The following is a 12,004-nucleotide window of genomic DNA, read 5'->3' on the forward strand; positions in this document are numbered from 1 at the left end:
AACTAAAGTTATAATTGTACCAAGTGCCAAGAAAAGGAGGTACATGGAACCGTGAGAGCATGTAACAGGGGACCTGACCTAGTCAGGCTGCCCCGACTCTGCAGGAGAAGCAGGCAAAGTGGGCGATGGCCATTCTAAGCAGAGGGGACAGCAGTGGCAGGAGGGAGGGTGGCCTCTGAGGACTGGAAGAAGGCCAGTGAGTGTGGGAAGGGGAGACTGACCAGGTGTGCTATGAGCCCAAGCTAGAGAGGGGCCAGATGGGGCAGAACAATGGAAAGTCTTCAAAGTATCTGAAGCAGTCACAGGAAGTAATCAGATATGCACTTTAAAAAAAAATCACTATTGCCTGCAGCAGAGAACAAAATAGGAAGAGATGGTGAAGACCAATTAGGAGTTACCAAGGTGTACAGGTGAAGAAGAGGGAACAGGTATTAGAGATCTTTCTGAAGAAGGATCAGCAAGACTTGGTGGATTTGATATGGGCTGGGGGACAGAGAGGGAGGTGTCAGGGAGACACATGGGTTTTGACTTCATAACTGGTCGTATAGTAAGAGAAGGATCACATCTGAGGAAAAGATGATGAATACCCTTCAGACATGTAGTTTGAGGTGCTTAGGGACATTCAAGTTGTGTAGTCAGGGGCAGTCGGGCATCTGTGACAGGAGCTCGGGACCAGGGACCTAGTTTGTAATGTAGGTGGTTACCAAAGCCCTGGGCCTGGACGAGGTCGCCCAGGGAGCAGTTAGAGAGCGGAAGGAGAGAAGAGGGCCACGGATGAGGGAGGAGCGCCAACAGTTAATGGCAGGCCGGGGGAGCACGAGCCTGCCAAGGAGACTAAGAGGAGCTCCTAGAGAGCAAGGGACAAAGCAAGAGAATGTCGGGGCATGGAATCCAATAGAAAAGAAGGTGTTTCATGAAGAAGAGGACTTTGCCTCTGGCCACGGTGGTGTTAACAGGGTCTAGATTTGTCCCCCTGCCTTAAAGACCTACTAAAACAGATAAGGTGTATGAAACAATGGTTTTCAGACACTGAAGAACAGGCAGCATGGGACAGCCATCCCTGAGAGAAGAGAAATAAATGAGGTGAGTCCAACACTTGATGCAGTCTACTGCCTGGAGAGAGTTCCAGGCTGCAGGGCAGGGAGGGGGACCCAAAGCAGAGACTGATGGTCTTCCTGGGTCCAGGAGACAGAGTGAGAATTCAGGGAGACAGATTTAGTCTTTTCCTTTTCTTCTTCCAGAGGGCCTGAAGTGCTTTGAAATCTGGGACTCACACGGGGCCTTCCTAAGGGGCTGGGGGACTTGCGGCAAACAGTTTGGAACTGGCTGCAAGTAGCCTAGGGAGCAGGTAAAAACAGGGCATGCAGCCTCGATGGGAGAGTGACAGAGGGGCCCCATTCTGCTTGGAGAGTACAAGTCTGGGGGAAAGAGGGTAGCTGGTAGCTAGGCGTTGGGTGGGGGGGTGACGAGGCTGCATGGATTTATACCGCCCCTTGGGACTTTCAGGACTAGCCAGGGTAGGCACCTCCCCTCCCCTGCTGGGGTTGCTCTTACTTTGGCTTGTCTTTGGAGAAACCTATCTGGAAATTCAACATTACACCCGTACTTTTTAACTTCTCAGTAAGAAAGCAGCTCACCGAAGCCCACCCACCAGACCCAGAAGCCCACCTGCCAGATGTGGATGCCCACCCCTGTGGAAGAGACACAGCTGCCTTTTTTTTCCCCTCCCAATCACTTTAGCATGTTGTAGTTTATGCAGTGCCCAGGTTGACCTTCCTTGTGGGTGGCCCAGCTGGCATACCTCAGAGGCTGTGACAGGTAAAGGTCTTCACCTTCAAACAGAGGAAGTGATTCCCAAATTAATCTGCCGGGGGGCATGAATGATGAGCCAAAGAGCCAGGGCTGCCACCAAGAGCCTCACTTCAGCAATGCAACCTAAGGGAAATACAAAGCCAAGAATCTCCAGCTAGAAAGTCAGCTCAGAGAGTGGGCCAGGGGCCTGTTCACTCCGAGCAGCACATGTGCCCCGCCAGGCAAGGAAGCCTGGGAAGGACAGGAGAAGATGGGGTGGGGAGAGGATGGAAGCGTGCGAGGGGAGACCCAGGAGCACACACAGCTCTTGTCACCATGCCTGCCTTGAGATGCTAACTAACTACAATTCTGGTTTGGCGTCTGGGTGTGTTTTCCTTGAGAGCTGGGTGAAGGGAAAGGCTCTGTTCATACAGTGTTCATCACTCACCACATTAATTTTCTGAATTTCTGCTTAGAACATTTGTGCCTGTCAGATAAGAGAGGAACTCAATTAGACTCCAAATGTCACCATTTCTAGTAATTACCATCATGCACAAACAATGGAAAACTCTCAACAATGGCTCTGATTTGAAACATTAACTTTCAAAAATGCTCACAAATGAATCATTTAATCTACAACCAACTTCTATTTTATTTTCTTTCTTCTAGAGATAGAAAATATATAATTACTGAGAAGAGAATTGGGGAAACTTTCCACACAGATAATTTGTGTTCAGAAACACAGAAACAAACATTTCTCTGCAATGTACAAAATGATTCCATATATAATGTTATCATTGGAGAAAACCTTTTAAAATGGATTCAGTGCAAGAAATCCTGGTTGAAAAACATCTGTGATTTAAGGCATGTCAAACGTAAAATATGCATGTATGGGCGTGTGGGTCTATGTGTGTACTCCCCATAATAGAGTCCCTGTGCTTCTCATTCTGTGTGTGGCCCATGCCTAAGTGGGCACGAAATGATTATTAACAAAATCCCAAGTTGCTGTACCAAGGAGAGTGTCTGATAGAGCAACACAAAAAAGGAGCCTAGCGCTTCCCTGGTGGCGCAATGGTTGAGAGTCCGCCTGCCGATGCAGGGGACACAGGTTTGTGCCCCGGTCCAGGAAGATCCCACATGCCGCGGAGCGGCTGGGCCCGTGAGCCATGGCCACTGAGCCTGCGCGTCCGGAGCCTGTGCTCCGCAATGGGAGAGGCCACAGCAGTGAGAGGCACGCGTACCGCAAAAAAAAAAAAAAAAAAAAAAAAAAGGAGCATAGAGCCAGCGACTGCTATGCACTGGGGGAGACTTGGTAACTATAGCAACTTGCCTTAGAATTTGTTCTTTCCGTGCCCCAAATCAGGTGGGCCCTGTCAGCCCTCCCCACACTGCAGGGAGAGAGAAGCCATTCAGGAGAGGCAGCAGGCCAGCCCCACAAAGGGCACATGGAGGAAAGCAGACCTCCTTAAGTTCTGGCACCACATGGGTCTGTGAAGCAGCAGATTAGAAACAAGAATGGGGCTGCAATTGAAGAAGGTGAACATAAAGAGTCGATTCTGAACTCTTGCAAACAGAATGGGAATTCTCTGTCAGGAATATGTCCACTCAGCTGTGACCATTCTGATGTAAACTGGCACATGACATGGAAAAGATAAGCACACACTCAAGAACTGGACCCAGGCGGGGTCAGAGTATTTCTATCAGGCTCCTGGGTAAGCCCTCACCCCTTCCACAAAGGAGGAGGGACTGGAGTTAACAACAGAACCCCACCATATGTTAGATTTTTGTAGTTGTGGCAATTTTTAAAAAATGTTCAACTGTTAGTAAACTGCAGACAGTTGAACACATAGGGTAAGCTCATTTCTTCTCATCAAATCCTTTATAGTTGTCATTAAAAAGCCTGAAGCCAGGAGGAGCTTCAAGATGGCGGAAGAGTAAAATGTGGAGATCACCTTCCTCCCCACAGATATATCAGAAATACATCTACACGTGGAACTGTTCCTATAGAACACCCACTGAATGCTGGCAGAAGACCTCAGACCTCCCAAAAGGCAAGAAACTCCCCACGTACCTGGGTAGGGCAAAAGAAAAAAGAATAAACAGAGACAAAGAATAGGGATGGGACCTGCACCAGTGGGAGGGAGCCGTGAAGGAGGAAAGGTTCCCACACACTAGAAGCCCCTTCGCGGGCGGAGACTGCGGGTGGTAGAGGGGGAAGCTTCGGAGCCATGGAGGAGAGCGCAGTAACAGGGTGCGGAGGGCAAAGCAGAGAGATTCCCACACAGAGGATTGGTGCCGACCGGCACTCACAAGCCCGAGAGGCTTGTCTGCTCACCCGCCGGGGCGGGTGGGGGCTGGGAGCTGAGGCTCAGGCTTCGGTCAGATCCCAGGGAGAGGACTGGGGCTGGCTGTGTGAACACAGCTTGAAGGGGTTAGTGCGCCACAGCTAGCCGGGAGGGAGTCGGGGGAAAGTCTGGAGCTGCCAAAGAGACAAGAGACTTTTTCTTGCCTCTTTGTTTCCTGGTGCGTGAGGAGAGGGGATTAAGATTGCTGCTTAAAGGAGCTCCAGAGACGGGCGCAGGCCGCGGCTATCAGCACGGACCCCAGATACGGGCATGAGACATTAAGGCCACTGCTGCCGCCACCAAGAAGCCTGTGTGCAAGGACAGGTCACTCTCCACACCTCCTCTCCCGGAAGCCTGTGCAGCCCGCCACTGCCAAGGTCCCGTGATCCAGGTACAACTTTCCCGGGAGAACACATGGCACGCCTCACGCTGGTGCAACGTCACAGTGGCCTCTGCTGCCGTAGGCTTGCTCCGCATCCGTACCCCTCCCTCCCGTCGGCCTGAGTGAGCCAGAGCCCCCGAATCAGCTGCTCCTTTAACCCCGTCCTGTCTGAGCGAAGAGCAGACGCCCTCAGGTGACCTACATGCAGAGGCAGGGCCAAATCCAAAGCTGAACACCGGGAGCTGTGCTAACAAAGAAGAGAAAGGGAAATTTCTCCCAGCAGCCTCAGGAGCAGCGGATTAAATCTCCACAGTCAACTTGATGCACCCTGAATCTGTGGAATACCTAAATAGACAACAAATCATCCCAAATTGAGGAGGTGGACTTTGGGAGCAAGGATATATATATCCTTGTATATATATATATATATATATATATATATATATATATATATATATATATATATATATATATTTTTTTTTTTTTTTTCCCATTTTCTCTTTTTGTGAGTGTGGATGCGTATGCTTCTGTGTGTGATTTTGTCTGTATAGCTTTCCTTTCACCATTTGTACTAGGGTTCTGTCTGTCTGTTTTTTTTGTTTTGTTTTAGTATAGTTTTCAGCACTTGTTATCACTGATGGATTTGTTTTTTGGTTTGGTTGTTCCCTTCTTTCTTTCTTTTAATTACTTAAAATTTTTTTTAAATGATTATTTTTTGTTCTTTATTTTAATAACTTTTTAATTTAATTTAATCTTTTTTTCTTTCTTTTTTTCTCCCTTTTATTCTGAGCTGTGTGGATGACAGGCACTTGTTGCTCCAGCCAGGCATCAGGGCTGTGCCTCTGAGGTGGGAGAGCCAAGTTCAGGACACTGGTCCACAAGGACCTCCCAGCTCCATGTAATATCAAACAGCGAAAATCTCCCAGAGATCTCCATCTCAACACCAAGACCCAGTTTCACTCAATGACCAGCAAACTACAGTGCTGGACACCTGATGTCCAACAACTAGCAAGACAGGACCACAGCCGCATCCATTAGCAGAGAGGCTTCCTAAAATCATAATAAGGTCAAAGACACCCCAAAACACACCACCAGATATAGACCTGCCCACCAGAAAGACAAGATCCAGCCTCATCCACCAGAACACAGGCACTAGTCCCCTCTGCCAGGAAGACTACACAACCCAGAGAACCAACCTTAGCCAGTGGGGGCAGACATGAAAAACAATGGGAACTACGAACCTGCAGCCTGTGAAAAGGAGACCCCAAACACAGTAAGTTAAGCAAAATGATAAGACAAAGAAACACACAGCAGATGAAGGAACAAGGTAAAAACCCACCAGACCTAACAAATGAAGAGGAAATAGGCAGTCTAACTGAAAAAGAATGCAGAGTAATGAGAATAAAGATGATACAAAATCTTGGAAATAGAATGGATAAAATACAAGAAATGTTTAACAAGGACCTAGAAGAACTAAAGAGCAAACAAGCAATAATGAACAACATAATAAATGAAATTAAAAATTCTCTAGAAGGGATCAATAGTAGAATAACTGAGGCAGAAGAATGGATAAGTGACCTGGAAGATAAAATACTGGAAATAACCACTGCAGAGCAGAATAAAGAAAAAAGAATGAAAAGAATTGAGGACAGTCTCAGAGACCTCTGGGACTACTAAATGCACCAACATTTGAATTATAGGGGTCCCAGAAGAAGAAGAGGAAAAAGAAAGGAACTGAGAAAATATTTGAAGAGATTATAGTTGAAAACTTCCCTAATAGGGGTAAGGAAATAGTTAATCAAGTCCAGGAAGCACAGAGTCCCATACAGGAAAAATCCAAGGAGAAACACGCCAAGACACATATTAATCAAACTATCAAAAATTAAATACAAAGAAAAAATATTAAAAGCAGCAAGGGAAAAATAACACACAAGGGAATCCCCATAAGGTTAACAGCTGATCTTTCAGCAGAAACTCTGCAAGCCAGAGAGGAGTGGCAGGACATATTTAAAGTGATGAAAGGGAAGAACCTACAACCAAGATTACTCTATCCAGCAAGGATCTCATTCAGAGTTGCCAGGAAATTAAAACCTTTACAGACAAGCAAAAGCTGAGAGAGTTCAGCACCACCAAACCAGCTTTACAACAAATGCTAAAGGAACTTCTCTAGGCAAGAAACACAAGAGAAGGAAAAGACCTACAAGAACAAAATCGAAACAATTAAGTAAATGGTAATAGGAACATACATATCAATAATTACCTTAAATGTAAATGGATTAAATGCTCCCACCAAAAGACACAGGCTGGCTGAATGGATACAAAAACAAGACCCATATATATGCTGTTGACAAGAGACCCACTTCAGACCTAGGAACACATACAGACTGAAAGTGAGGGGATGGAAAAAGATATTACATGCAAATGGAAATCAAAAGAAAGCTGGAGTAGCAATTCTCATATCAGACAAAATAGACTTTAAAACAAAGACTATTATAAGAGACAAAGAAGGGCACTACATAATGATCAAGGGATCAATCCAAGAAGAAGATATAATAATTGTAAAAATTTATGGACCCCCACATAGGAGCACCTCAATACATAAGGAAAACACTAACAGCCATAAAAGAGGAAATCGACAGTAACACAATCATAGTAGGAGACTTTAACACCCCACTTTCACCAATGGACAGATCATCCAAAATGAAAATAAATAAGGAAACACAAGCTTTAAATGATACATTAAACAAGATGGACTTAATTGATATTTATAGGACATTCCATCCAAAAACAAGAGAATACACTTCCTTCTCAAGTGCTCATGGAACATACTCCAGGATAGATCATATCTTGGGTCATAAGTCAAGCTTGGTAAATTTAAGAAAATTGAAATCATATCAAGTGTCTTTTCCGACCACAACGCTATGAGACTAGATATCAATTACAGGAAAAGATCTGTAAAAAATACAAACACATGGAGGCTAAATAATACACTACTTAATAACCAAGAGATCACTGAAGAAATCAAAGAGGAAATCAAAAAGTACATAGAGACAAATGACAATGAAAACACGATGACCCAAAATTTATGGGATGAAGAAAAAGCAATTCTAAGAGGGAAGTTTATAGCAATACAATCCTACCTTAAGACACAAGAAACATTTCAAATAAACAGCCTATCTTACACCTAAAGCAATTAGAGAAAAAAGACAAAAAAAAAAAAAACCCCAAAGTTAGCAGAAGGAAAGAAATCATAAAGATCAGATCAGAAATAAATAAAAAAGAAATGAAACGATAGCAAAGATCAATAAAACTAAAAGCTGGTTCTTTGAGAAGATAAACAAATTGATGAACCATTAGCCAGACTCATCAAGAAAAAAAGGGAGAAGACTCAGATCAACAGAATTAGAAATGAAAAAGGGGAAGTAACAACTGACAATGCAGAAATACAAAGGATCATGAGAGATTACTACAAGCAACTCTATGTCAATAAAATGGACAGCCTGGAAGAAATGGACAAATTCCTAGAAATGCACAACCTCCTGAGACTGAACTAGGAAGAAATAGAAAATATGAACAGATGAATCACAAGCACTGAAATTGAAACCGTGATTAAAAATCTTCCAGCAATCAAAAGCCCAGGACCAGATGGCTTCACAGGAGAATTCTATCAAACATTTATGGAAGAGCTAACACCTATCCTTCTCAGACTCTTCCAAGATATAGCAGAGGGAGGAACACTCCCAAACTCATTCTACGAGGCCACCATCACCCTGATACCAAAACCAGACAAAGATGTCACAAAAAAAGGTAACTACAGACCAATATCACTGATGAACATAGATGCAAAAATCCTCAACAAAATACTAGCAAACAGAATCCAACAGCACATTAAAAGGATCATACACCATGATCAAGTGGGGTTTATCCCAGGAATGCAAGGATTCTTCAATATACGCAAATCAATGAATGTGATAAACCATAGTAACAAATTAAAGGAGAAAAACCATATGATCAACTCAATAGATGCAGAGAAAGCTTTTGACAAAATTCAGCACCCGCTTATGATAAAAACCCTGCAGAAAGTAGGCATAGAGGGAACTTTCCTCAACATAATAAAGTCCATATATGAGAAACCCAAAGCCAACATCGTCCTCAATGGTGAAAAATTGAAACCATTTCCACTAAGATCAGGAACAAGACAAGGTTGCCCACTCTCACCACTCTTATTCAACATAGTTTTGGAAGTTTTAGCCACAGCAATCAGAGAAGAAAAAGAAATAAAAGGAATCCAAATTGGAAAAGAAGAAGTAAAGCTGTCACTGTTTGCAGATGACATGATACTATACATAGAGAATCCTAAAGATGCTACCAGAAAACTACTAGAGCTAATCAATGAATTTGGTAAAGTAGCAGGATAGAAAATTAATGCACAGAAATCTCTTGCATTTTTATACGCTAATGATGAAAAATCTGAGAGTGAAATTAAGAAAACATTCCCATGTACTATTGCAACAAAAAGAATAAAATATCTAGGAATAAACCTACCTAAGGAGACAAAACACCTGTATGCAGAAAATTATAAGACACTGATGAAAGTAATTAAAAATGTTACAAATAGATAGAGAGATATACCATGTTCTTGGATTGGAAGAATCAACATTGTAAAAATGACTATACTACTGAAAGCAATCTACAGATTCAGTGCAATCCCTATCAAACTACCACTGGCATTTTTCACAGAACTAGAACAAAAAATTTCACAGTTTGTATGGAAACACAAAAGACCCCAAATAGCCAAAGCAATCTTGAGAAAGAAAAACGGAGCTGGAGGAATCAGGCTCCCTGACTTCAGACTATATTACAAAGTTACAGTAATGAAGACAGTATGGTACTGGCACAAAAACAGAAATATAGAACAATGGAACAGGATAGAAAGCCCAGAGGTAAATCCAAGTACATATGGTCACCTTATCTTTGATAAAGGAGGCAAGAATATACAATGGAGAAAAGACAGCCCTTCAATAAGCGGTGCTGGGAAAACTGGACAGCTACATGTAAACGAATGAAATTAGAACACTCCCTAACACCATACACAAAAATAAACTCAAAATGGATTAAAGACCTAAATGTAAGGCCAGACACTATCAAACTCTTAGATGAAAACATAGGCAGAACACACTATGACATACATGACAGCAAGATCCTTTTTGACCCACCTCCTAGAGAAATGGAAATAAAAACAGAAATAAACAAATGGGACCTAATGACACTTAAAAGCTTTTGCACAGCAAAGGAAACCATAAACAAGACCGAAAGACAATCCTCAGAATGGGAGAAAATATTTGCAAATGAAGCAACTGACAAAGGATTTATCTCCAAAATTTACAAGCAGTTCAAGCAGCTCAATATCAAAAAAACAAACAACCCAATCCAAAACTGGGCAAAGACCTAAATAGAAGAAGATATACAGATTGTCAACAAACACATGGAAGTATGCTCAACATCATTAATCATTAGAGAAATGCAAATCAAAACTACAATGTGATATCATCTCACACCGGTCAGAATGGCCATCATCAAACAATCTACAAACAATAAATGCTGGAGAGGGTGGGGAGAAAAGGGAACGCTCATACACTGTTGGTGGGAATGTAAATTGATACAGCCACTATAGAGAACAGTATGGAGGTTCCTTAAAAAACTAAAAATAGAACTACCATACGACCCAGCAATCCCACTACTGGCCATATACCCTGAGGAAACCATAATTCAAAAAGAATCATGTACCACAATGTTCACTGCAGCTCTATGTACAATAGCCAGGATATGGAAGCAACCTAAGTGTCCATCAACAGATGAATGGACAAAGAAGATGTAGCACATATATACAATGTAATATTACTCAGCCATAAAAAGAAAGGAAATTGAGTTATTTGTAGTGAGGTGGATGGACCTGGAGTCTGTCATACAGAGTGAAGTAAGTCAGAAAGAGAAAAACAAATACCATATGCCAACACATATATATGAAATATATATTTTTAAAATGGTCATGAAGAACCTAGGGGCAAGATGGGAATAAAGACGCAGACCTACTAGAGAATGGACTTGAAGACACGGGCAGGGGGAAGGGTAAGCTGCAACCAAGTGAGAGAGTGGCATGAACATATACACACTACCAAATGTAAAATAGATAGCTAGTGGGAAGCAGCTGCATAGCACAGGGAGATCAGCTCGGTGCTTTGTGACCAGTTAGAAGGGTGGGATAGGGAGCGAGGGAAACGCAAGAGGGAAGAGATATTGGGATATATGTATATGTATAACTGATTCACTTTGTTATAAAGCAGAAACTAACACACCATTGTAAAGCAATTATACTGCAATAAAAACGTTAAAAAAAAAAAATAGCCTGGAACCAAAGGAGCTCCTCAGATAAGGTGAGACAAAGGTTTCCCACTAGGGGAGCCCCAGGGACTTTTAGTAATCTGGTCTCTGAAGTGGGCAGAAGGGAGGCCTCCCTCACATGGAATGGGGCTTGGTGAGCTGATTGTTACAGGGACTTAGGCTCGGTTTACCCTTCTCACCACAGCATTGGGCACAGTTGATTGCTGTCTCTGTCCTGAGCCATGTCCTCCATTTGACCGGAGAACTCACTCCTGTTTACCTGCCACCTCACTGGCTGCTCCTGATCCCTCCTCTCTGCAGGGATCTTCTTTCTCTTCCCCAACTCTGGATGACCTAAGCCTTGGAAGTTCTCCCCTCCTCTCTACCCTCATTCCCTACGTGATCTCATTTAGTATCAGGGTTCTCACTATATCTGCAGGCTGATGACTGATGTAACCAATCACCATCTCAGTGTGACCACGTGGATGTCTAACAGGCACCACACACACAGCATATCCCAGACAGTCCTCCCAGAGTAGATGGTTGATCCCACCATCAAAGTACATCCCAAATGTGAATGCTTCTCAGCCAGTACTCTGCTCCCTGTCTAGGCACTGGCACCCCTGCCTGGATTGTGCCAGTGGCCTCCTGAGTTCTCTGCTTTTGCCCTTGTTCTTTCCTACAGTCTGTTCTCCACATGGCAGCCAGTTATCTTTTAACAACACAAATCAGATCCTATCACTACCTTGCTCAAAACCCTCCAGTGTCTTCTGGTCACAGAACAGAAGTTGGAGCTCTTGCCACCTTCCCCTTTGCTCACTCTGCTCCTGACACACTGGTTTCTTTTTTTTTTTTTTTTTCTTTTTTGAAGATTTTTTTTTTAATGTGGACCATTTTTAAAGTCTTTATTGAATTTGTTACAATATTGCTTCTGTTTTATGTTTTTGTTTTTGGCCGCGAGGCATGTGATATCTAACCTCCCCGACCAGGGACTGAACCTGCACCCCCTGCATTGGAAGGCAAAATCTTAACCACTGGACCACCAGGGAAGTCCCTACACGGGTTTTCTTTGCTGCTTCAAACGTGACCTCAGAGCCTCACACTT

Source organism: Kogia breviceps, chromosome 13 (assembly GCF_026419965.1).
Source record: "Kogia breviceps isolate mKogBre1 chromosome 13, mKogBre1 haplotype 1, whole genome shotgun sequence".
NCBI lineage: Eukaryota > Metazoa > Chordata > Mammalia > Artiodactyla > Physeteridae > Kogia > Kogia breviceps.